Source organism: Coenobita brevimanus, chromosome 15 (assembly GCF_032717465.1).
Source record: "Coenobita brevimanus isolate Jiangsu-jjx chromosome 15, ASM3271746v2, whole genome shotgun sequence".
Taxonomy (NCBI): domain Eukaryota; kingdom Metazoa; phylum Arthropoda; class Malacostraca; order Decapoda; family Coenobitidae; genus Coenobita; species Coenobita brevimanus.
In genome coordinates this window covers 1,983,815-2,010,495 of record NC_136968.1, presented here as the reverse complement: position 1 = coordinate 2,010,495, position 26,681 = coordinate 1,983,815, and positions in this window count along the sequence as shown.

Below are 26,681 nucleotides of genomic sequence, written 5' to 3'. Positions count from 1 at the left end.
ACTACAGGTCTGCATCCTTCCCATTGCACTTCTTCATGACTAGCATTATCCCCTTTGCTAAAAGATAGTAATTTTATGCCAGGTTAGTGTAACAAAGAGTATAGTAAGTAAGTTCCACAGATATACCAGTAGCAGATCCTTTTGAAACCTTTCCCTTGCACTTCTTCATGATTAGCCTGTCTCTCTGCTAAGCTATTGCATCAACTCAGCATTATTTCAAGTTGATAGATAGTTAAGTATATACACAGACAAACATTACACATACACATGGATAGAGTGATAGATAGACAAGTACACAGATAGATAGATAAACATTACAGATACCAGTATGTATAGATAGCTAGTGAATAGATTGCTAGTTAGCCAAATACTCAAATAGATAGAAAAAATTACACAGATACACATAGACACATTGCTAGGTAAGTGTTAAGTAAATAGATATATTGCTAAAATTTAGAGATAGATAAACAGAAAGGTTCCCCAGGTAATTTTTTCTGCCTTTGCCTGGTAGTACAGTATTTCTCTCAGTTGCACAATGTCTAGTGTTAGTTCAGTCAGAGTGGCTTGTCTTCTTTGTGGCTGTGGTGATTTACTAACACCATTTCTTAGCAAGCCTCCTAAGCCACCTAAAAGACACCTCACTGAATTATGCATATGATTATTGACATTATTATTTTTATTATTATTATTATTTATTATTATTATTACTATTAATATTGTTATTATATGTATTTGATGAACCGTGGGCAGATTTTTATAGCCTGTGGTTTGCCCAGTTGTTTCAGTTCATATGCATCAGATTAGCAGACTGGATTAGCTTACTGGTTTATACTGTACTGAGATATAGCCAGCTCCCAAATCTGATGATCAATTTTCCAAAAACTTGCATTTACCAATATAATATTATTCACGCAAATATCCCTGCAGCGTCATCTGTGTTTGAGATTATATCCTGTTTTTTCTGAGGTCACTGAACGAAAATCCATATCTTAAAAATAAACTAAGAATTTTCTTGTTAATTTATTACAATATTACTGTTTGGCTTGCCCCTTCAATAAACCATGTAGCATGGCCCCAGGTCCCCTTGCTACTAGTGGGGTTTTCAGGGATTGTGGAGTGCATGGGTGGGTGGGTAACACTAACAGTACACACAACCCACCATTGTGTGCCATGATATATATCAGTTACAACATAGGTATGTGGGGGCTCTGGAGTTCTAATTTTTGATAGAGGGAAGGGGTCTTCATTGCAGATGTTGGAAGGATAAGTGGCACACAGGTGGAGGATTATATCAGTAAACATGCACGCAGCCCTTGCTTGCAGTAACCACGTTGTGCCCGTACAGTAAGGGGGCCACATGCTTTATGAGGGGGTTGCTATCACGGTTCTTTTGTTCCTTTATTTTTTACAGCCCACGCAATACTTCCGGGATTGGGTGTTCGTCCTTAAGTGGATAGTGCAAGCCAGACGCTGCACACTTTGTTCACATCTGTGAGATGCTGGACCACACATTCATAGCCACCCATTCAGTCACCAATTTTTTTGTTTTCCCTTTTGCGAAGAGGCCTGGGACCAGCTACTGACTGGTGTAATACCTTATGGGGCCACATCCAGCTGCAGTGCCTTAACTCCTTACACCATCATGTGTCTGTCTAGTTGTATGTTGCCACCAAGTGTAGTAAATTATATCATGGGTAGCAAGAAGCCACTTGGCTTGTTACTCAGTGTGGAATCATGAGATGTCCACTTTGCTTAAAATTCATTGAACCATATTTATGGCGTAGGAATGATTCTCCTTGTTCAGTAGTCAAATCAAACCAATCTCTTTACCTCCTGCCATCAGCTGAGCAGAGGGGAAATAGACATGTTTGACAGATTCAAGTAAAGCAACAGAAGTGACAGACAGCTGACCAGCTGTACTCTGCCACAGGCTATAAAATGTTTACCAAGACGCCTGTCGTGAGCGTGAGCAAGAGTATGTCGACACTTCTCTGCTGCCAGCTAGCAATGGAAAGTGTTATATGAAATATGTGATAAGGGCTGCAGACCAAGTTACCATTCTTAGACTCCACCATCCTCCTTGAGGGGGATTGTAAAGGAATTGAGAGATATTATAACCAGGCAGCTTCAGTATCTGATCATTACCATATGATGGTGTGTGTTCCAAGTACCAATAAAAGAGTATGAGAAGGAATGTTCCTCTCTTGTCATTTAAGTAAGAGTGATAACTATGAAATACAAGTTAGTGCTGGCAGAGTGTTGTTGGCATACTTTTGGACATGCCTGTACATCACAAACAGAGACAGTAAGTCCTGATTATATGCCACAGATACCAGTACTCAGAAATACAGGGCGGTTCATATATAACATGTCTGATGCCATGGGTTTTGTCCTGGCTTTTTGGACCGTACCTTACCCCAGCCTCAGGTGGGAAGAAAAGGTTAGCGTGATGATGATTATTGTTACAATGATTTGTCTGGTAATAATGACTGATGTTGATTATAGTAATGATTATTATGATTATAATAATGATGATGATTGATGTGGAGAATGGCTCAGTCAGCATTGCCCTTTTTTTACTTCCCATAACCCTTTCTTATTTTATTGTGATTACTTGTTTGCATCCATAAATTGCATTATTTATAAATTAATCAGATATCTCTTGCATTTTCGTCCAGTAACTGCATAAAGTTCACTCATTTAAAGTAAGCTGAGATTCTTATCCTTGTCTGTGTATAAGCCTATCTGCATCGCCAGATGCCTAAAGTAAGGACTGGCATAAAACAGTTTGCCTCCAAGTTGCTCTGTCCTTTGCTAGTTGGTTACCCTTCGTCCAACTCACACTCCCCTCCCTCATAACTCTCACCACTCCATCCTGCTGTCTCATCTTTGGTCTCTCCCTCCACCTAACTCACATACATTTTTCTGGCCAACCTCATTCTCCATCTTCTCTACCTGGCCAAATCATCTCAAAGTCATGCATTTAACACTTAGTCACATATGTATCAACACCACAATCATCCTTATTTCCCTAACAACACCACAAGCCTTTACTTCCTCATTTGTCTTTTTCCCCCTCCTTGTACTTTCACGTGCCTCTCTCACATAACTCATTTTCACTGCTCACATTCTTGACTTGTGTACTTTCAACAGATCCAGGCTTTGCTTCTGTACATTAAGAGTGGGGATCACAAAACTATCATGCAGTAACTTTTTTGCTTCCATGCTCACTTCCCTATTCATTATTACTGCATTCAGTGAACAAGCAACCTTTGTACCCTGCTTTACGCTTTCAAGCATTTCTCTTGTAAGCTTCCATCCTTACTCATAAACTACCTAAATTCATGGATGCACTCACATTCTCCATTTCCTCACCATCCTGTCTCATTGTTAATGGTGTGGCTTCATTTCCTCCAAAGACTATAACTACATTCACTTTCAGATTCCATTTGCTATATCCACTCCCAGACTCAGTCACCAAGCCTTGCAATCCCCACTTAACAATACAGTATTATCAGCCTATAACAGTACAGAGAGTTTCCATACCCTACCCTCTCTCAGTAGACACTCCAGCATCCTTACACATCTCTTGTAGCCCCATCCATGTACAGATTGAATATTGAACAATCACAGAAACATAGCACAGACATGAGATTCTTGTCCTTTTGCTGGTTTATTTCCCATACCTCACTGAGAAAAACACTGTGGCTCAACATCCTTTCCATAGCACTTCTTCATGACTAGCACCACATTTCACTATTGTTTCAACTACCAATTACAAAGGAGAGTTGGAAATTTAATACCTAGTCAAAGTAAACAGAATAGTTGATTAGTTGTTTGTTAGAGCAGTCAAAATTTTAAATCCTGCATCAGTAGACTGAGCCGTTCCCACATCACACCCGGTATATATGGGCAGGCCTGTATTGTGGTTCAGTAATTTGTGGGTTGGTGTTGCTGTGGCCCCAGACATCTGAAGTAGTGCTGTGTCTAAACCACCACTCTGAACTGATATAACGTCAAGTTTGGCATTTTCGCTGGTACGGTATTTGCTCCCTGGCAGACAAAAGACTATCAGTTGTTTTATGGCTTATGTGTGTGTTCTGATTATTGATTTTATATATGAATAGCTTGTTATGTTGCTAAATGAGCTGAGAAATTTTGTTAAAGATATATATGCAATTTTCCAAAGTAGATTGCTGGTAGTAAGATGCACACACACGTCTGAAGCAGATAATTATTAGAGGATAATCAGTGTTGTGAAGATGATTTTGGAGCTTGTGACTCATGCATTAGAACATTATATTGCCTCCCTTTTTTTCATTAAATTCTAGCATTTTGTTTCTTTACCATTAACTGATTCTTGGGAGTAGTTAAAATGAGCCTGGGACCACCACAACAAAAGGTGTCAGTAAGCAGCCCAAAAGATCTTAAATTAATGTGGCATATGAAAGGACACTGCTGATAAAAGCCATAGTGCCTTTTTTACCAAACAATAAATGTACTGTAAGTGTTTTGCATATGTAATTGTACCTGAACTGTTGATTGTGTTAGTTTTTTTGCCTATTTTCTTGGTTTATGTTATTTTTGCATTTTTATTATTGCCGTGTCATAATGTACTGAATAGTCTGCCACAGGAAAAAATATGTATGGAAGATTTTAATTGGCAACCGGTTAAGTATGAAATTGCCTTCCCCAGTCTGTATTTCCGTCTGCTTATGACCTCCAGTCTTTTAAATGCAATTTGTGTAAGAACCTCAAAATTAACGAATCTTCAATTTGGCTCTCCTCTGTTTATTTTTTCTCACAGCCTACAGCTTGTTCTTCACATAAAAAAAAAAAAAAAACTTGCCCTGAATAGCACAGAAATTAAACACTAACAAGCATCCTTCGTCAATGTCCCTTCATGTCAAAGAATAATGAGCAGCTTGGGTTGTTTCTCTTCACTTCTATCCAAGAATAAGTCATTCTGAGTTGATTCCCTTCACTTAACATCCGCAGTTGATTCCTTTCATTTTTGTCAGAGATTAATGAGCTTGTTTATTCCCCTCTTTTATACCAACATTTATCGTTATTATGCTTTACGTTTTTATGTTAATATTCTTTTCCTGTGGCCGACTGTACGTTTATATAGCGATATGGGTGTGCATTTTTATGCTTTATTATTTCTCTTGATTTATGCCATAGTCTGTTTTCACCTGACAGCGATTCACAACCTTTTAGCTTGGATGATGGCCAAATGCAGTCAGACTGGAGAGTTAATTTGACTAGTAACCAAGGAGGCTCATCCCCTCATCACTAAGGCCTATTGAATATTATAGACCCACAACTTAGCACTGAAATCTTAAAAGTTTTGTCATATGGAAACAGACTGCCTATAGCTATGTACTTGAACTGTAATGTATATGTTATTTGTACACATCTGTTCATATTTTTAATGATGTGGGAAATTATGCCGTTTTAGTGTCGTCTGTCATTGAAAGTTTAATATTTGAATGGAAAGATGCTAAGGTCCCCCCAATAGACTGGACTGTGTTCCAAATCACATAATCAGTTGCTGTATTTTCTTAAGTGTGAATAAGTACTAATTGGCCTGTCAAGTACCTTCTTATCTTCTGTCATCCCATGGTCTCTCAGAATTCTGCAATATTACATGTTGAGCAGATTATTTTGTGAAGTATGCAATATTAGGTTATGTAGAGTGTGTTGTATAAAGTAAGTCCTCAAACATCACTGCTAATTGTTTATACATTTGAAGAATTACTGTCATGTTTTTTGAGATGCAGTTAGGTTTCAAGAGATAATCATTGCATTGGCTGTTTGTATTTCTCACACTTTGATGGTTTGTCTTTTTTTGTGGATCTTTTTTATTTGGTTGTGATGGTGACTCTTGTTTATACATTTTAAGAATTACTGTCATGTTTTTGAGATGCAGTCAGGTTCCAAGGGATATTCAGTGCATATTCTGTTTATATTTCTCACACTTTGTTGCTTTCTCTTTGTTTATGGATATTTTCAAGTTGGTTGTGGTGGTGATTTTTGTGCTTATAAGATGTAAAGATTCTGATGGCTGTTCTCTGGCTATGTTGTTGATATTTCTCCTACTACGTTGCTTTTTTCTGGTCTGTGGGTCTCTTTAGGTGCTTGTAATGGTGTTGGCTGTCTGTCAGGGGAGGTTGTGGTGGTTTGAGAGAGAGAGAGGGAGGTGAAGTATCTGAATGACAGTGGGTTAATATCGGTATTGGGGTGAGCAGGGATTTGTGATATCCCCATTGTGTGTGTGTGTGTGTGTGTGTGTGTGTGTGTGTGTGTGTGTGTGTGTGTGTGAAAAGAAGTGGGTGGTGATGGTAGTTGCTTAGAAAAAAAATGGTTATGATTGTTTAAAAATAACTGATGATGATGTGTAGTTCACCTCGCTGGGCAAGATATTGATAGGTTTCCCACTGTGTGATGCTTGTTCTTTCTTTGTTTCTGGCTTCTATCGCAAGTGGCTCTAGCTGGAAATAAAATAGAGAGAGAGAGAGAGAGAGAGAGAGAGAGAGACCTCTACTGACACTCTTTCCCCCCACCTCCCATTGAACCAGACAAATTAATTCTTATGTTTTATTCCTTGGTCAGTAGATGTAAAACCTGTTAGATCAAGAATATACAGTTGGTTTGAAGAATATTTGCTACATATTAGTAAATCTTGGCTTGGTTTATGGGCTTCCTTTGGGCTTAGGCTCTGGTGTTGTTGTGCCATTAACATCCCCCTCTCCCGGGCCCTGGATAAAATAGATTACAGTAGATGTAAGTTGGCTGGTGGTGGTGGTTGCAACTCCAGGTTCATCTAGACAAACCCACTGGACTGACTACACAAATTCTGGCAGCCCCAAAGATATATGTTGAGGGATTTGGCTGGTGTGATAGTGTGGTACTGCAGTGAGTGTGGTGGTGTGTGGGAGGAGGCATTAAACTGTGGCAAATGTGGTGAGTGTATTGTGGTAGTGTGGTGCAAGAGTGTGGTATATATGGTGAGTGTGAGAGGCATTACAGTGTGTTGTAGTATGGGCATAGGGGTGTTTGAGTTGTATTTTGTGTTGGGACTGAAGCAAAGAATGATGATCTGTACTTTGGAATCTAGTTATACACAGTTTTAACTCTAAATTGGCACAGATTTTAATGTTTTTGCAGCTTACTTAACACATCTCAGACAGAAAAAGAAAATAGTACAGACCTATAAGCGCCATTTTTAGTGCTTATGTACTGTATGCTTACAATTCAGCATTCATGAGAAAGCACAAGGCATTTTTAGACCAAGTTAGAGTAGAGAGAGAGAGAGAGCATAGGTGTATTCATGTTTCTCTGGGTGGGGTTGTTTGTGAAGGGTGAGTGTCTGGTGATGGCTTTTGCAGGCTCCTGTTTGGCTGGTGATTTTTTGATGGCTGTAATGGACTTGTGTGGGTAGGTAATGGCTATGTAGAGTCTGAAAAAAAAAGAATAAATAAATGAAAAAAAAGAAGAGGTTGGTGACCATCCATTGGCGGAATGCGCATACTGGTGGTGCAGATGGTTGGAGCCGATGACCTGTACTGTGAAATTCCATATGCTTTTCACAGCATAGTTCCCTTTGGAATGGGGGTCTTTTTAGGGGGGGAGAAAAAAATATATATCTTATGAAATTTAATGTTGGGTGTTAGATGAGACCAGATGTTTCTGAAGAATTCTGTGTTGTGGTGTAGTTGCTGGGTAGTGACTGTACACAGCAGCTAAAACAAGTATCTGTGCAGGAGGGGGTCAGTGTTTCCACAGTTGTAAGTGTAACAAGTGATACCTCAGCAGGGTTGATAGGCATGATCTCACCCACCACTGTTTTGTGTTACCAAATAAGAAGAATGCTATTTGTGGTTAGTCTCTCAGATTAGGGAGACAGTAATTACCACAGCTAATATTTGGCTTCTATAGTAATGGATTTATGTGGCCCAGGATTTAGTGCATACAAATTGCCTTGACACTGAATGCCACATAATAATTGAATCATTAGACCAAGTTTGTTATTCAGGAACCTGGTCCACAAACATCCCGCTGCAGGTTATGAGCTCTGGCAGTGCACATATCACAGTATTAGCACTTGTTTACGTTGTCATATCAGATGCCTACAAGAAATTATATACATACCTATACTGTTGAGAGAGAGTAGTTACCTTTTGTTGGAGGATGTAAGCAACAACTAAAATGGAAGGTCATGCTTTCAAGATTTTATTGTCATTAGAAAATATATTGGTGAATAATATCATAAAGCTGCTGATAATTCTACCAATTTGATGGCCTAGAAATTATCAACATAAATCCCATGTGGCAGCAAACTCTCAGCCCATTTCTGTCCAGCTCTCTAATGCAAGAGTTAACCATTACTCCCAGTCTTTCGTGTATGCACAGGGTCATCTCTGCAACTGTCTTCCTCTGTCTGTATTTGCTACTGCCTATGACCTCCAGTCTTTTGAACAAAGTGTGTCCAGGCATCTTGAAATGAATGGATCTTGATTGTAGCTCTCCATTATCTTTAAATTTTCTTGGGGGGAACAATCTTGTGGACTTCTGGCCTTTGGTTTCTTCTTCGTTGCATGTAAAAGAAATGGCATCATCCCTTGCAGTTACTGTATCCAAATATATATTGCCATGGTCCCATATTCCATCTTAAGTAGTATGCACAGATACTTGTTTAGCCGTTCTACAGTATGAACTATGATAATCAAGTTTTATAAATAAATTTGAGGAAAAAGAAAAAAAAAGACGGTTGACGACCACAGCCATTGGCGGATGGTCGGGGCTGGTGACCTGTGCTGTGAGATATGCTTTTCACAACCCAGTCCCTTTTGCATGGAGGTCGTTTAGGTAGGGCAAAAAATTGTGTGTGGTGTGTTATTTTAGAGGAGGAAGAGGGAAGTGTAGTGTTGGGTAGAGGAGGAAGAGGGAAGTGTAGTGTTGGGTAGAGGAGGAAGAGGGAAGTGTAGTGTTGGGTAGAGGAGGAAGAGGGAAGTGTAGTGTTGGGTAGAGGAGGAAGAGGGAAGTGTAGTGTTGGGTAGAGGAGGAAGAGGGAAGTGTAGTGTTGGGTAGAAGAGGAAGAGGGAAGTGTAGTGTTGGGTGCAGGAGGAAGAGGGAAGTGTAGTGTTGGGTAGAGGAGGAAGAGGGAAGTGTAGTGTTGGGTAGAGGAGGAAGAGGGAAGTGTAGTGTTGGGTAGAGGAGGAAGAGGGAAGTGTAGTGTTGGGTAGAGGAGGAAGAGGGAAGTGTAGTGTTGGGTAGAGGAGGAAGAGGGAAGTGTAGTGTTGGGTAGAGGAGGAAGAGGGAAGTGTAGTGTTGGGTGCAGGAGGAAGAGGGAAGTGTAGTGTTGGGTAGAGGAGGAAGAGGGAAGTGTAGTGTTGGGTAGAGGAGGAAGAGGGAAGTGTAGTGTTGGGTAGAGGAGGAAGAGGGAAGTGTAGTGTTGGGTGCAGGAGGAAGAGGGAAGTGTAGTGTTGGGTGCAGGAGGAAGAGGGAAGTGTAGTGTTGGGTGCAGGAGGAAGAGGGAAGTGTAGTGTTGGGTGCAGGAGGAAGAGGGAAGTGTAGTGTTGGGTGCAGGAGGAAGAGGGAAGTGTAGTGTTGGGTGCAGGAGGAAGAGGGAAGTGTAGTGTTGGGTAGAGGAGGAAGAGGGAAGTGTAGTGTTGGGTAGAGGAGGAAGAGGGAAGTGTAGTGTTGGGTAGAGGAGGAAGAGGGAAGTGTAGTGTTGGGTAGAGGAGGAAGAGGGAAGTGTAGTGTTGGGTAGAGGAGGAAGAGGGAAGTGTAGTGTTGGGTGCAGGAGGAAGAGGGAAGTGTAGTGTTGGGTGCAGGAGGAAGAGGGAAGTGTAGTGTTGGGTGCAGGAGGAAGAGGGAAGTGTAGTGTTGGGTGCAGGAGGAAGAGGGAAGTGTAGTGTTGGGTGCAGGAGGAAGAGGGAAGTGTAGTGTTGGGTGCAGGAGGAAGAGGGAAGTGTAGTGTTGGGTGCAGGAGGAAGAGGGAAGTGTAGTGTTGGGTAGAGGAGGAAGAGGGATGATATTGTGTCACTTCCTGTAGTATTATAGGTTTTGAATGCCTGTACTGACTGGCTAGTGAGTATGTAGAGGATTAGTTGTTTATAGAAAAGGGAGGGGGGGACAAAATACAGTAAAACACTAAGAAAAAACAAAGATATGGTGACCATTCTTTTTATAATGCAGTTCCATTAATTTTTTTTATCATTTTATTTATTTATTTATTTATTTATTTATTTTCTTTTGAGGGGGGCTGGCATAAAGTGAGAACTCAAACATTTATTTTCCTCTGACAAAATGGAGCCAGACTGGAGGGACAGTTTAACTAATAACCAAGGGGACTCATTCCGGTCTCATAACTTTTTCACAATGTTCCATGGGATTGGTCGAGTTCTGTAAGATGAAAATAAACTAACTTATTGTGAAGAGGTACATAGTGAGGCTGTGGGGAGGATGCAGCCTCATAAGTCAGTGTGGAGGTCTTGTTGGGGTGTGGTGTTGTTTACGATGTTTACGTGTTCGTGTTTTTCTGGATTGAGAGTCCCTTGGTTGTCCTGTGTCTGTGTGTTTAGCCATGAGGGGTCTTTGGCACTGAGAACACCAGCTGGTATTGTATTGGTGTTGATGTTGAATGGGAAAGTCATGGAGTTGATAATTGCAATGCACTTATGTAGAGAAAAATATGTGAGGTAGTCAGGATTCGAGGGGTTTAAATGATCAGTGAGTGAGCACCTGTCCCTTTTTACTGGACATGGCTTGGTGATATCAGTGCCCCCACATGAAGGTGTTTCCCCAGCACCACATTTTTGTAACAGTTGGGTGCGGAAGGTGAGAGGTGTGAATGTCGGCGTGAGGTTGTGAGAGGAAGACTGAAAAAGACCACGAATGAGGTCATAGGGTGTGACCTCAGGGATAAGGAACTGAATAAGGAGGCTGCCAGAGCACAAGTAGCCATTAAGTGACCAAGGAGCAAGCATGTTGGAGGCTTTACAAATGATATACGAACGATACAAAAATACCAAACTGCATCTACTGGCCCACCGTGCACTAAAAATTTCAAGGTTATATCAGCACCTCAATATATATATATAGAATTGAATATAATTAAACCTCAGAGATCTAAAGGCATATTTTTCACACTATTACAAACTGAATATGTGTAAATTGTGAGTTTTGTTTGTGTATAATGCCAGCAACAAGTAATTCCTCATTTAGTAATTGATATATATTCCCGTAAATTGCTGATAAGTGTGCATTGCTTGAAGTTAGGGTAAGGTCCCAGCAAGTGGGACTTTTTCTCAAGCATTTAAGGATCATATGCAAGACAGCTAATAAGTATTTAATTATGTATTAATGCTAAATTTCATGCTATTTAAATTAACCTTGATCTTTCACAGCACACTTGTGAGATTAATTAAGAAGTATATTGTGTGGAATGTGTTTGTATTTTGACTGATAGATAAATAGAGAAACTGTGCTTAGTGAAAGTATCTGAAATGAGGAATTACTAATATGGGTTTCACAGTTAGTTGTTATTATTTTTTTATTCTAACCAGCAATTCCTGAAGCTTAAACTAATGATAACTGTTGTTGGCATTACAGCACAAATGAAGAGATCTATGCTGTTGTCTTAAAATATTTTGTATGTTTATTATTATGTATTAGGCTTCCTCACGCCACTTCTTCTTCTCCTCCTCCATGTTCTTCTATTTCCTCCTCCTCTGCTCTTCCTTCCTCCTCCTCTGCTCTTCCTTCCTCCTCCTCACCTCTTCCTTCCTCCTCCTCACCTCTTCCTTCCTCCTCCTCACCTCTTCCTTCCTCCTCCTCACCTCTTCCTTCCTCCTCCTCTGCTCTTCCTTCCTCCTCCTCACCTTACCACTCATCCAGTCTCCCTACCATCACCACCTCCCTGCAGCCCACCCTGCCACAACCACCACCCCCACCCTGCAACCCTCCCTACCACAAGCAATCCTACCACCAGCACCCTGCTCTGTTATGTGTCCTCTTCTGCTCTACCTTGCTCTCTACCCTACACTGCCCAGTCATACCCTTCCTTGCACCCTTACTGTGTCCTGCCCTGCCATCTCTGCTATGTCCTGCTGTTCTTGCCTTACTGTGTCCTGCTGTTCTTGCCTTACTGTGTCCTGCCCTGCCATCTCTGCTATGTTCTGCTGTTCTTTCCTTACTGTGTCCTGCCCTGCTGTCTCAGCTATGTCCTGCCCTTCTGTGTTCCTTTCAATGTCCATCAGCAGTTGACTTTTATATCCATCTATATGTATATCTATCTCTGTTTTATTTGTGTATATAAATGTGGACTTTGAAAATATCAGAAAAAGAAAAATACCAATATATATAAATAGTATGAAGTGATCTTCATACTATTCATGTTTGTTGGTATTTTTCTTTTTCTGATATTTTCAAAGTCCACATTTATATGAAAAAAATATATGTTAAGAAAAGGTCTATAGTAAAGACATTGTAATAATACATTGGTTTTATTTCCACTAAGTATACACAAGAGTGGTGTAGTAGGAAAAATAACCTATCTCGATAAATGGGCCAAAGAAATAAGGACTGGTAACCCCCAGGTGAGAGGGTTGCCAGTCCGTATTTTCTGGGCCCATTTATCGAGATAGGTTCTGCGCCCTTCCCCAAGATGCTTCCAAGAGCGTGCCCTCCTCATCACTTTGTGTATGCCATGTCTTCTATAGCTCTGCTCGGCTTTAGCTGGGCAGAGCAATACAAGTCAACATTGCATACAACAAAGGATGAGAAGGGCTTTGTTAACATGTGCTGCTAAACACTCTGTGCAACCAAGCAGCCTGTGTTTGCATAATGCATGTTAAAGAGCAATACAAAATATTTTCGTACACAATAATTGCACCATACTCATTTGACATATGCCAGTTTGTGTTAGTTACTGATACCACTTAAAAACTGAACAAAGCAAGAATATTAGTCAATATGGCATATATCACAGGACTGAGTAGGGCCAATCAACCGCTTCAATACAAGGACATTTTATTCCTGCTGACTCCACACGATTTTACTCATCTTAAGGGGGTGAGACACAGTAGGAGTAGGGCAGGGCAAGAATGGCAGGTATGGGCTGGCATGGCTGGGTATTGCAAAGGTAGCAGCAGATATGGGTAGGCATGGCTGGGTGTGGCAAGGGGGTGACTCCTCATACTGGAGGAGTAGGGCAGGGCAAGGCAGATATGGAAGGTCAAGGGTGGGGTGCAGGATAGGCCAGAGCCATGAGAGGAAGGCAGGGATGTATGAGAAATCCTTCCTGAGCCAAGTAAAATCGTGTGGCTGCAACAAGAATAAAATCCTCTGGGACAGCAACAAGCAGAAGAGATGTCACGGTACTCAAGGGGTGAATAACAGGTATCAACATGCACTGTTTGTGGTGCATGTTAATATTACAAACACTCACCTGACAATTTTATACTCTTCACTGTAACTTAGCCAAATTCTTCATTCTTTTCCAGCTGTGCCACATGACTCGAGGCACAGAAAGGCAATGCTATGGCTCTAAATCCTATTCATAGTCTGACTAGCATCATGTTTTAAGATTCTACTGTTACAACTTGCAATTCAGGCTGGAAGGATGAACATTTTAGGCCAAGTTAAAATTCAGAGTATAATCCCAGTAAACAAATAAATATTTACAAATATATAACTCATGGCCATATTACTATAGCTGAGAATGCAAAGGTGTGGACAAGCTATCTACCTACCTAAAATCAGAGGCCTTAATGCCGTATGGGGTGGCCACACACAAATCGCCTCTATGCCACCCAGTCCCCTGCAATTTCCCTGCCCTCCCTTTAACTTATACCCCCTTATCTCATCCTGTCTCCCCCTCCCCACCTAACTCACACTCTCCTAGCTAGTCTCTCTCTATCCACCCAACTTACATCCCCTCTCTCATACATCTCTCTACTCCATCTCATACTGAGTCTCCCCCTCATTCACTCTCCTAGTTAGTCTCTTCATCCCCCCAACTTACCACCTCTCTCATATACCCCTCTATCTCACTCAACATTCACTCTCCTTGTTAGTTTCTCACCATCTCCCCAATTTACACCCCCCCTCTCTCATATACCTCTACTCCATCTCATCCTCAGTCTCTCCCCCTCCACCTGACTCCTAGTTAGTCTCATACACTCCAAGTTAGTCTCACATACACTCAAGTTAGTCTCTCACTCTCCATCTCCAACTTACACCCCGTTCTCTCAAATACCTCTCCACTCCATCCCTCCATCTCATCCTCTGTCTCCCAGTTCTAATTATTTGCAGCAAAAGAAAACAATATGACCTTTCTAACTTAACAAACATTAACAGATCGTCCCTAAACTACCATCCTCACTCCAGCGATAATAAACATGGCCACACGTTATATATGTCACTAGTTAAGAAGCAATATTTCTCGCCTATATGACTTGTTTCTTAAAAAAAAAAAATGGAAATAACCCACAAAACAGATGGGTTAGCTTCGCACTTATGAACATCCTCCTTTATATCCTTTATTTATTTCTTCATCATATAATAAATCAACACACGCACCTTTACTGTGACGGGCTGAAATTTATCACTCATGGTCTGGTGCAGGTAGGCAACTAATATAAAAAACATATCTGGACCTTTACCTGTTCCCGGCCTACCCAGTCGTTTCACACCCATACAACTGGTCAGTAACAAGATATATGAACACTACAGCAGCTTATTTTTTGGCAAAGTTGTTCCCAGAAAGATTACAAATCAACAAATTAAAAGACTCATATCACGATGACTGAATGCCACTTAAAATAGGTTGTAGTCAGAGGGAATAAAATCTGGCACGCTGGATCACTGGACCACTGACCAAAATGTTAACTTCCATTTTTATTTGCACCAGGACCATGGATTTTTTTTAAGCTTCAGTTTTTGGGTTACGTCCTTTGTATCTTGATTAAGCTTCGCAAAAATACTTCACAAAAACAACTAATTAAAGGTTGACAAATAATATAAAAAAACCATGACTCATTTTACTGCCTCCAAATTATCGGAAATTCTACGACTGCCTTGTCAAAATCAAACTTTCTCATAATTACAAGTCTTATAAGGCGAAAAATATGTTCTCCATTAGATAAATTATTCAACAACATTTATACAACTGAATTATTTATTGCAATAAAAATATGGACAGCACATAATGTAAATAAATAAGTAATGGATGCGGGATCATGAGGGCCACAATGTACTAAAATCTATGAGTGAACCCCTGCTGAAGAATTGAAGTGTGACTGAATGGGCTGCTCCAAGAGATGCTCCCACATCCACACATGCATACATAGTGCATATACAGATGTCCTCGTTTAAAGTTATAAGTATGGGCTAAATATACTGGTAAACAGCTTTCCTTCCATACAACTGGTCATGACAATTTTGTAACCTGACAAATGGGGAAAACAATAAAAAGGGAGGGTTACCATTGTTTCATGATCCTTAGTTACGAGGTACGAATGTGCTCCTTGATGGTAGGTGGTGGCGGCCATCATCCACTACTTGATGTAGTGCTGCCTACTTCTTCACCTTTATCACTTCTTCTGTGTCTACCCTCCTCTCTTCCTATTTCTCCTATCTTTCCTGTCACTTTATTATTCATTCCTTTTCTGGTGGTTTTACATTGAGTGACAAGCCAAATGGTTTCCTATAAGCCAGGAAACTATTTACAATGCTGGGTGGTAACCATATAACCAACCCATACATGTTCCCTATATGTCAACAACTGGGTTAGTGGAGGGTTAGTGTCCCTTCCCATAAGACAACTAAATCAAAGACAACCGGCCACCCTTTATGGGATTATGGCGTCTGGCTATTGACATACTTTGTTTAGCTTCACATTGTTTATAAAAGCTCCAGGCGTGAGTTGGCCTTGGTCACTTAATGGCAACTCCCCATGCTACTCAATCTCTGGCAGCCTCCCTGTTCAGTCCCTTATCCCTGAAGGTTCACTATGTCCATCTCAGGTCTTTTTTTGGTATGCCTCTCAATTCCATCATCAACATTCACGCCTCTCGCCCTCCACACTCATCTGTCATCTTCCATCCTCTCCACATGCCCAAACCACCTCAATCTACCTCCCTTCATCACTACACACTACATCAATACACTCGTCCCATCCTTCCTCTCAATTCTTCAATAGCAATCCTAACACCCCTCTCTAGGCCTGTCATTCAGGGACGCACTAAACATCCATCTAATCACTGCCATTTCTGTACTGCTGAACCTGCGAATATCCCCTTCCTTTTCTGCCCAGGTCTCGCTACCAAACAGCATTACACTCCTAACACATGCTGCATACAAAGATCTCTCAGCACGGAGGGAGAGCCCTCTCAATGTCACGAGAGACAACAGCTCCCTGAACTTTTCCAACCACTCCTCACGCAAGCCAGAGCTGCTCCAGCCCCACCTCCAGCACACAACATGTCTCCCAAATAACAACACTCTCCCACACACTCAAGAGACTCACCAGCAAGATCAATCCTTTAACGCCTGGCAATCTCCACCTGCTCTCCCCGACACACCACATACATGAAATCAACATTATCTTGCAGTCTACCTCTAATACCACTACATCTCTTATGCACCCACTTATCACAAACACTGCATTATCTCGCAGTCCTCTAATACCACTACATCTCTTATGCACCCACTTATCACAAACACTGCACAAGATAGAATTACTTCCCACGCCCTTGTGGCAAACTGCACATGGCCACTCTCCCTCTTCTCTGACAGTACGGCCATCACCCCTAGCTACCATCACCTTTGTTTACTAGTCCTATCAACCCTCCATTCTGACAACACACTGCCATCAACTGAGACAAAAGGGAATAGGGATCTGTCAGGTCCATGCTATAACAATGACATTTTACAGGCAATGGAGAGGGTTGCCTTTATGAAATGGCACAGTCTCCTTGGTTACTAGGTATATCAATGTGGTATAGAAATAAGACTATAGGCACAAGAGGCCAATGCTTTCATGAGTATCCTTGGTTACTAGTTCCTCAGGTAGTAAGTAGTGGCAATCACCATCCACTCACTTGATGTAGTACTGTCTAGTTCTACCTTTAGGTTACCTCTGTCATTCTGCTTCTGCTTCTGTCCTCTCTTCCTACGTCTCCCTTTCTTCCCTGTCACTCCGTTTCCCTTCTTTACACTTAGGGTGGTTCTACACTGGGTGCCAAGCCTAATGTTTTCTTGCAACCCAGAAAACTATTTACAATGCTGGGTGGTAACCATATCAACAGATAACGGGGTGATGTGGCCTACTGTGGTGTCTATGTCAGCTGGGTGGAGAGATGCAAATGCAGCATCCACCCAAGAACCACACCTTCACTCTTTCCCCCCCCCCCACCTCCATGTTGCAGGGCACTGTCAGCTGCAAGGGAACATTGATTCACTGCACTGAGTGGACCTACATGAGGCTGTCACTTGCCTGTGGTTGATGAGTCTGCTCAGCCAGACAGACTGGAGTATTCACAATCCTATTAAACAAAAAGTCCTTCAATTCCCTCCCTAGCTTCCCTAAGAGTAATGGTGGACTACACGAGTCTCCTTGGTTACTAGTCAAATTACCCCACTTCATAGTCACTGGAGAGGGTTGCCTCCATGAGTCTCCTTGGTTACTAGTCATATACCTCCCAGTAGACAATGGTGGCCTACAGGTGAAGGACATATTCAGCCTGTACACCACCAATTTCATGCTCAGATACGCCTGGGGACAAAATAATTCAGCACTTCTTCATGACTAGCATATAAACGAGCCTGGGGACAAAATAATCCAGCACTTCTTCGTGACTAGCATATAAACGAGCCTGGGGACAAAATAATTCAGCACTTCTTCATGACTAGCATATAAACGGGCCTGGGGACAGTAGGGGAACTATTTAAAAAAAAAAAAAAAAAAAAAAAAAAAAAAAAACGAAGACTGTATACAACTAAAATTCCTTCACCGTAAGTTTCCACAGCACTTCTTCGTGACTAGCACATAAACGAGGACTTTCCGTATATACAACTATAGTTTTTTCACTTTTAACTTGGCCAAGAATTTATCCTTTAGCAACTTCACGTAGTTCTGGAGGAAAAAAAAAAATTACATCTTTCCACAGCACTTCTTTGTGACTAGCATAATTTTAATCTACTGTCATAACTAAATGCTTAAGAATCAATGAGGAAAATTTTAGTCCAGTCAAACCCTTCTCACAGCACTTCTTCGTGACTAGGATGGTAAGTTTACCCTTAAGATTCAATGATGGTAATTTTAGGCCAAAGTTAAACCTTTCCCACAGCACTTCTTCGTGACTAGCATGGTAAGTTTACCCTTGAGATTCAATGATAGTAATTACAGACCACAGTTAAACCCTTCCCACAGCACTTCTTCGTGATTAGCAAGCTAATTTTACACTTAAGATTCAAAGCTAGTGATTTTAGCCCAAAGTTAAACCCTTCCCACAGCACTTCTTCGTGACTAGCATGCTAATTTTACACAAGATTCAAAGCTAGTAATTTTAGGCCAGTCAAACCCTTCCCACAACACTTCTTCGTGACTAGCATGGCAAGTTTACTCCTGAGATTCAGTGATAGTAATTACAGACCACAGTTAAACCCTTCCCACAGCACTTCTTCGTGACTAGCATGGTAATTTAGGCCAAGTTAAGGCAAAAAGGGAGATGCAGTTTTAACACATTACCAATCTTCTTGTAACATAACAGCATTTTCCTGTACACAGCTGGCTTGATCCTGCTGCCTTGGTACCATCTGCAACCATCTTTGGAAGTCAACTTACCTCCTGTAAATATGGGAAAAACATTAGATGGTTTGTTTTTATCTGAAGGAACTGCACCACCAGGCACCTAAACACACTACCCTAATCTACACACACACACACACACACAAACATACAAAAACACACACAAAAACATACAAAAAAACACACACAAACATATAAACACACACACACACACACAAACATATAAACACACACACACACACAAACATATAAACACACACACACACACACACAAACATAAACACACACACACAAACATATAAACACACACACACAAACATATAAACACACACACACACACAAACATATAAACACACACACACACACACACACACAAACATATAAACACACACACACACACACAAACATATAAACACACACACACACACAAACATATAAACACACACACACACACAAACATATAAACACACACACACACACACACAAACATAAACACACACACACACACACACAAACATACAAACACACACACACAAACATATAAAAACACACACACAAACAAACACACACACACACACACCTGATGTATTCCACCACCTGCCAACTGAGAAATGTAAACAAGATCAAAAGTTTGAATTCCGTACCAACACGAGACACACTTCTCAGACCTGCGGCAAAACCACTGCAGCCAAGTTTTTAAATTTCTCTGATACTTAAAAAATGTGAAACTTATTAAAATGCATCCTTATGGCCAAACTCGGAAATTACTGAATAATCTGATGCAACAGCTGCCATGTCAAATCAATTCAAAACTTCAAATTCAAAAGTCACTGAAATGCCTCCTTATAACTGAAACTGAAAATCCCCTAATAGCTGAGGCAACACCTGACAGGTTCTATCTGTCTATAGCCCAACGCCCTAATCCTACAAAGGGTGACCACAGACAAAATGCCTCCAAGTCGCTCTGTCACCCACCATTTGACTGCCCTCCCCCCAACTCTCTCCCCCTTCCCTCAGATACCTCTCAATTCCATCTCTCCACCTCATATAATTTCAAGCTGAGTAACTTAATTTCATAATATCTATCACGGTTCTCCAACACCAAATATTAAAATTTTCCTTTACATAAAAACAAATCAACAGGTGTACCACTTACAGACCTGTCATCTTCCCTGCAGGAATCTAATACTCCAAGGCACATCCAGCTGGACCACCTTAACCCACTACACCACCAGGCATCTACAGTAAGCACAATAGCCTAATAAACCCCAAACACCAGCCAAAGAGCACCTTAACCCACTAAACGACGATGACAGTGGCCAAATTACAGGATATGGGGCAACGTAGGATTGGATGATGGATGGATGGATGTAATTTTTTTTTTTAATGGCCAAAATTATAAATATTGCTAACATGCCTATAGATAATCCAAGATATTCCCCGTGTGGTTTATCTACCTATCTATCAACCTAATGTTCTCTGTCAAAGAAACAGTCACAGGCAGAAGGAAAAAAACAGTCACAGGCAGAAGGAAAAAACAGTCACACGCAGAAGGAAAAAGTCACAGAAGGAAAAACAGTCACAGAAGGAAAAAAACAGTCACAGAAGGAAAAAACAGTCACAGAAGGAAAAAAACAGTCACAGAAGGAAAAAACAGTTACAGGCAGAGGGAAAAAACACAAGGATGAATTCAAACAAGTATACTTCTAATTCCTTAACTCCCCTAACACCTGTTCTTTAGTGGTTTATTTTTGGTTTTATTCTTGCTACCACCAGGCATTTTACAACTCAGGGAGGACTTAAGGCACTGATGTTTGAAGGATTTATATAACAATAGGATAGTAGGGTATGATCAGCATAATAAACTGCTTAGGAAAAAGTGTTAGGGGTTAATGAAGGCTATATCTTGCAGTTCGAAATGTATAAGATGAATAAAACAAATGTATAAGATGAATAAAATAAAGTTATTTGAGTGAAAGTATCAATGGAACTCAGTATAGCATTAATCTGCATACAAAAACAAGACTTTACTATCCCAACACTGTCCCTAGAATAAACAGCTATGGAAGAGGTGTTGGGGAACTTCCTTTTAAATGCTGGGGGTGGGGGGGGGTCGAGCCAATTCTAGTTTAACCCCTGTAATAAATCACTAAGGAAGAAGTGTTAGGGAGCCTCGTGTCACTTGTCTGCATACATTCCTGCCAACACCCAGTGATTTTACCTAGCTTAGGGGATGTTTTCTTTAGTGAAGGGGTAATAACGGCTGTACCTGACTGCTATTCCAAGTCTCCAAAGCTTATTAAAAATACATGAAAAGTTATGAAACCTAAGGCAGAAGGTGTGACGATCATTTCCAGGGATATCACTCTGCACTGCCATTAAACTGCTACACACCTACTGCAGATAACTCCACCTACCGATAGTGAGTTTTTTAACATACTGAAAGATTCTTGCAACTTTAGCTTCCTCAGCTATTTAGGCACAAGCTTTAGTGCATTTTGACTAACACCTCTTAAGGCATGTTTTGCAACCTACTGCCAATTAGCAAAAGCTAGTAGCATGGCAATTTTGAAAGAAAACAAGTTGATGTTCAGTACACTCCACTCTGCCCATCAAGGGTTCTTTCAACAGACTGGCATCCGAGTGATTAAGTAGCCAGAACACATTTATGGGTACTCACACTTTCAGTACGGTATCCAGCTGAGATGCTCCCCCAGATCAAAGATGATGGAGGTGGTAGATGTCTACCACCAGAGCCCATCCCAGCAGGGGTGGCCTTCTCTGCCATCAAGCTGTCCCTCTCCTCCAACTGCCTTGAAGCACAAATATGCTTTCAAACTCAATAACCCTTTAACTACAATGTCAGCGCTATCTCATCACTAGTTAACTGTTATGCTGAAGAATAACTGTAGAATATATCTAACGCACCCAACTCAAGGAGTCTATCAGTTAATATTCTGTACCTATCCCTCACAAGGTAGATGGTGGCCAGCAGAAGAGTAACTTCAGCCTCAAGTCCCCCAGATTCACGTGCAGATAAACATGAACCCACAACTGAGTTAAGGGCTCTAGTTTTTCTCACTGATACTCACACCAAAACTTGCCTAGTAACCAATGCATCTATTCCTATACAGTATATTGTTACTCCCCCATTCAAGTTAGGTTTATCCAAAAAGTTAACTATCTAGAGACAAAATTAATCTGCCTCCATCCCTATTTTTCCACCTAATGATAGAGGGAAGCAGGGTGAAGGAAAGAGGGGGGAAAAAACAACAGAGGAAAAACTATCTCTTTACCCACCAAAGGGCTCTGTAAAATAACTAAACATTTCCTTCATTCGTTCAAAAATAAAAGGCTCCAAGATGCTGGCATACATCGGCCTTGATCATCTAATGGCAGTTCATGTTTGATCTCTAGCAACTTCTCTATTCAGTACTTTATCCAAGAGGTTACAGACTTCATCCCAGGTCTTTTTCACTCTCCCTCTCATAACTCTACCCTCAATGTTCACACCTCTCACCCTCTTCACCCAGTTATCCTCCATCCTCTTCACATTCCCAAACCATCTCAATCTACCCCTTCTCATCACAGCACCAAATACGCGTCCCATCCTTCCAAACCATCTCAGTCTACCCCTTCCTCTCAACTCCACCCTCACTGTTAACACCTCTCACCCTCTGCACCCAGCTGTTATCTCCCATCCTCTCCACATGCCCAGTGAAATGGACCACTCAGGTTTTCAATCAATGGTTCTCTAAGATTTTTTGCATAATCTACTGTATACTCTTTAACATCAATATCTAAGTGATGATATTAACAGTTATGCTACTCAACGAAGTGCCACAGTAAAGGTATATGGGCAGGGTATTGACACTGGCACAATGCTATATTAAACTACAAGAGGACAAAAACGTATACCAAGTTATGACTACAAACTGTACTTCCATCTCATTTCAATTTCTTAACATGAAAATAATCTTGCCACTTAGCTATACTGTAGTCTGTACTTCACTTGATGGAACTGGCCCATTCTCAACTCTAGTACTTACGTGATTACACAAAATTTCATTAACTTTATAGCTACGGAGGTAGGAATTAGTCTCCTTGGTTGCTATATATGTTCTCACTAGACAGAACTAACACTCCATCAATACTGTGCTTGCTTGAAATTCAGTTACCTGTCTATCTAAACTATCTACTGCCAGACACCTTAATCCCATACAGGGTGGCCACAATCACCCCCACACTGCCCTGTCCTCTGCTATTTGGCTGCCCTTCCTCCAACACACAACCCTTCCCATATCTCCACTTCCTCTCCCATATCTCCACTCCATCCCTCAACTCATACTGCCTCTCCCATCTCTCCATGCCCTCCAACTCATCCCCCTCCCCCTCTCCTATATCTCCACTCCATCCCTCCAACTCATTCCCCTCCCTCTCTCTTATCTCTCCATTACACCCCTCCAACTTATTCCCCCTCCTCTTCCACATCTATCCATGTCCTCCCTCCAACTTACACCCCCTCTCCTCTTCCACACCTCTCTACACGCCCTCCCTCCAACTCACAGCCCCTCTCTCCACTGCATCACTCCATCTCATCCTTGGTTATAATGTAGGAAAGAGTCCCTGATCAACCTTCCAAAATTCTCTACCTACACTAACAGAGTAGGAGACAGGAGACAGACACAGATGGACAGACAGGAGTAAAAAAGACAGAAGACAGGAGACAAAGGTGACAGACAGAGAGGAGGGACACAGACAAGAGGGAGAGACAGGCAGGAGGGACAGAGACAAGAGGGACAGTACTATACTTATCTGAACACTTCTGCCACTCTCCTCCAAGCTGTCTACGTCCTTCTGCTACTTGAGTTCGCCCGGGGGTCCCATCGCTCCTCCTCAACCACACAATGAGGCTGCCCTCCCTCTGGAACCACCGTATCTCTTCTTCGTTCACCCCCACACGAAGCCAGGGCCAGCACAGGAACACCACTGCAATGATTGTAGATATATAGTACAAATTATTTACATTTAAAGTAGATAATTATACAGTACATAACACTTCTACTTTCTACTCGTCCTACATTTTGCCTTATGCAGATCATTTCACAGTTCAGTGGCAGAACAAGGTGAAGGTAAAGCTAGTTATCCTTTCCACAGCACTTCTTCATGACTAGCATACATTCTAGTGTTCAACTATTGTTACAACTCAAAATTCAAGATGCTGTGATATTTTAAACCAACAAAGATGAGCATTGCATTGTATTCTACCACATTTTTGTTACAGTTAAGTATTCAATGTGGAAATTAGACATTTTTAGATCTATATCCAGTTTTTCACAGAACAGGCCACTCCCACAAAGAATACAAAGATGAGGTACCATTTTATGAGCCATAGTTGTGAGTTAGGAATGAGTCTCCTTGGTTACTATTCTGATTTACAACTAAAATTTAAGGCTCCTCATGAATAAGTGCTATGAATGAGTCTCCTTGGTTACTATTCTGATTTATGACTAATATTTGAGGCAAGTCATGAACAAGTGCTATGAATGAGTCTCCTTGGTTACTACAATACTTTTACTTCATCTTGGCCTAACACTGCCATCTCTCTGGCTTTAATGCTGATCTGTAATACTAGATTAATACCGGAATATGAAGCTAGTCACGAAGAAGTGCTATGGGATCAATGTACAGCCATTACCATTGTCTTTCTGCCAATGAGCTTTGTGAAATAACATACAAAAGAATGAAAATCTGGGCAGCTGTTGTGACTGAGTCTACTTGGTTACTAGTCAAAACTGCCCTCCCAATCTAAGTATGCTTAGCCATCAGCTAACTGAAAAGGGGCTTGGGATCTTTACAAAGCCTTAAGTCATGAGAAGGGAATAAGTCTCCTTGGTTACTAGCCAAAATTACTCTCCCCCCATCTGACCACTTGATCTTTACTTGGTTGTTGCATGGAATTTGAGAGTTACGGAATGAGTCTCCTTGGTTACTGGTCAAAATTACCCTTCCAATCTAACTATGCTTGGCCTTGAGTCTCCTTGGTTACTATTCAGAATTACCCTCCCAGTCTGACTATGCTTGGCCTTGTCAATTTTACCTTCCTAGTCTATGCTTGGCCTTGAGTCTCCTTGGTTACTTGTCAAAATTACCCTCTCAATCTGACTACCCTTGGCCATCAACTAACTGAAAAAGGGCTTGGGATCTTTACTAAGAGCCTTGGTCATGAGTCTCCTTGGTTACTAGTCAAAACTGCTCTCCCAATCTGACTACACTTTGCCATGAACTAACTGAAAAGGGTCAGGGATCTTTATGAGGTTTTTGCATGGAATCTGATGAGCCTTGGTTAATGAGTCTCCTTGGTTGCTAGTCAAAATACCTCCCAATCTGACTATGCTTGGCCATCAACTAACTGAAAGGGGTTGGGGATCTTTACATATTTGTTGAAAGAAATTTGAGCCTTAAGGAATGCGTCTCCTTGGTTACTAGCCAAAATTAGCATCAATCACTACACTTGGTCATCGACTGAAATGGGGTTAGCGATGTCATTATAAACTCGCTATAACTTTTATTTTTTTAATTTAGCTGTGAAAGTTAAACACCCGTATACCTAACCGCTCCACAAATGCCATATGAAAGCAGGAAGCATAAATAATAATAATAATAATAATAATAATAATATGAAAAACGGCTTTGGCATACTTACCAAATTAGTATCCAATTAATGTCCCCTCCAAATTGATGGTTGTGGCTGTAGTTGTGGTAGCTGTGGTGGTGGTAGTTGTGGTAGCCCATTACAGCTGCCGTAAATGCCTTGTTGTCGGGGAGAAGTTTCCACAAACTACTTCGCCTCTATGTCATTCTTCTTTGCTATCAGGCTACGCTTTCCCAAACTCACACCTCTGAAAAAAAAAAAATAAAAAAATCTTATTAGCCATCATACCAAAAACTCCATTAAAAAATATACATAAACACCGAAAACCAAACTTCCACACCCAAAATTTGAGCTCTACACTGACTCCTACACACACACCATCCCAGAGTCCACCAACAGCTCTGTTATCCTATTTTACTGCGGTTTCAATTATCTGAGTAAACTTTGGAAATACTCAGGAGTGTTTAAAATCCAAACTAAAATCACTACAATCATTATAAAAACAATTAATAGGAAGATAAAGGAAAAAAGCCCTTACCAAATCGTACAGCCTCCCCCCCTCACGTCTCATGCCAGACTGATCACAAGCCGGCTGATTCCACCAACCCCCACATTCTCCCCTCCGCTCGTTTCCTCCCTCCCTCCCCCCACTAATTCTCCTCCCTCCACCATCTCTCTCTCTCTTTCTCTCCTTCCCTCCTTCTTTTTTCTCCATTCCCTTCCTTCCTTTCTCCTCCTTGTCTTTCCACCTCCTGTCTTCCTCCTTTCTTCCACCTCTTTTTTCTCCTCAAAAAAACACGCTTCCTCCATACCCCCCTCCCTCCTTCTCCCCTTCCCTCCACCCCCACTAGTTCTCTATCCCCCTCCACCTCTCTCTCTCTCTCTCTCTCTCTCTCTCTCTCTCTCTCCTTCGACCTCTTCCTCCCTCCCCTCCATCATCCACTCTCTCCTCCCACCCCTCTTCCCCCCTCCTCCTCATTCAAATACACTCTCCTTGTCAGTCTCCCTCTCTCATATACCTCTCCATTCCATCCCTCCATCTCATCCTCAGCCTTCCCCTCCCTCTCCACCTCACTCACATACTCTCCTCATTAGTCTCTCGCTCTCCATCCTCTCCACATGGCCAAACCCTCCCCATCTCATCCTCGGCCTCCCTCTCTCTCTCTCTCCCCCTCACTCACACACTCTCCTCGTTAGTCTCTCGCT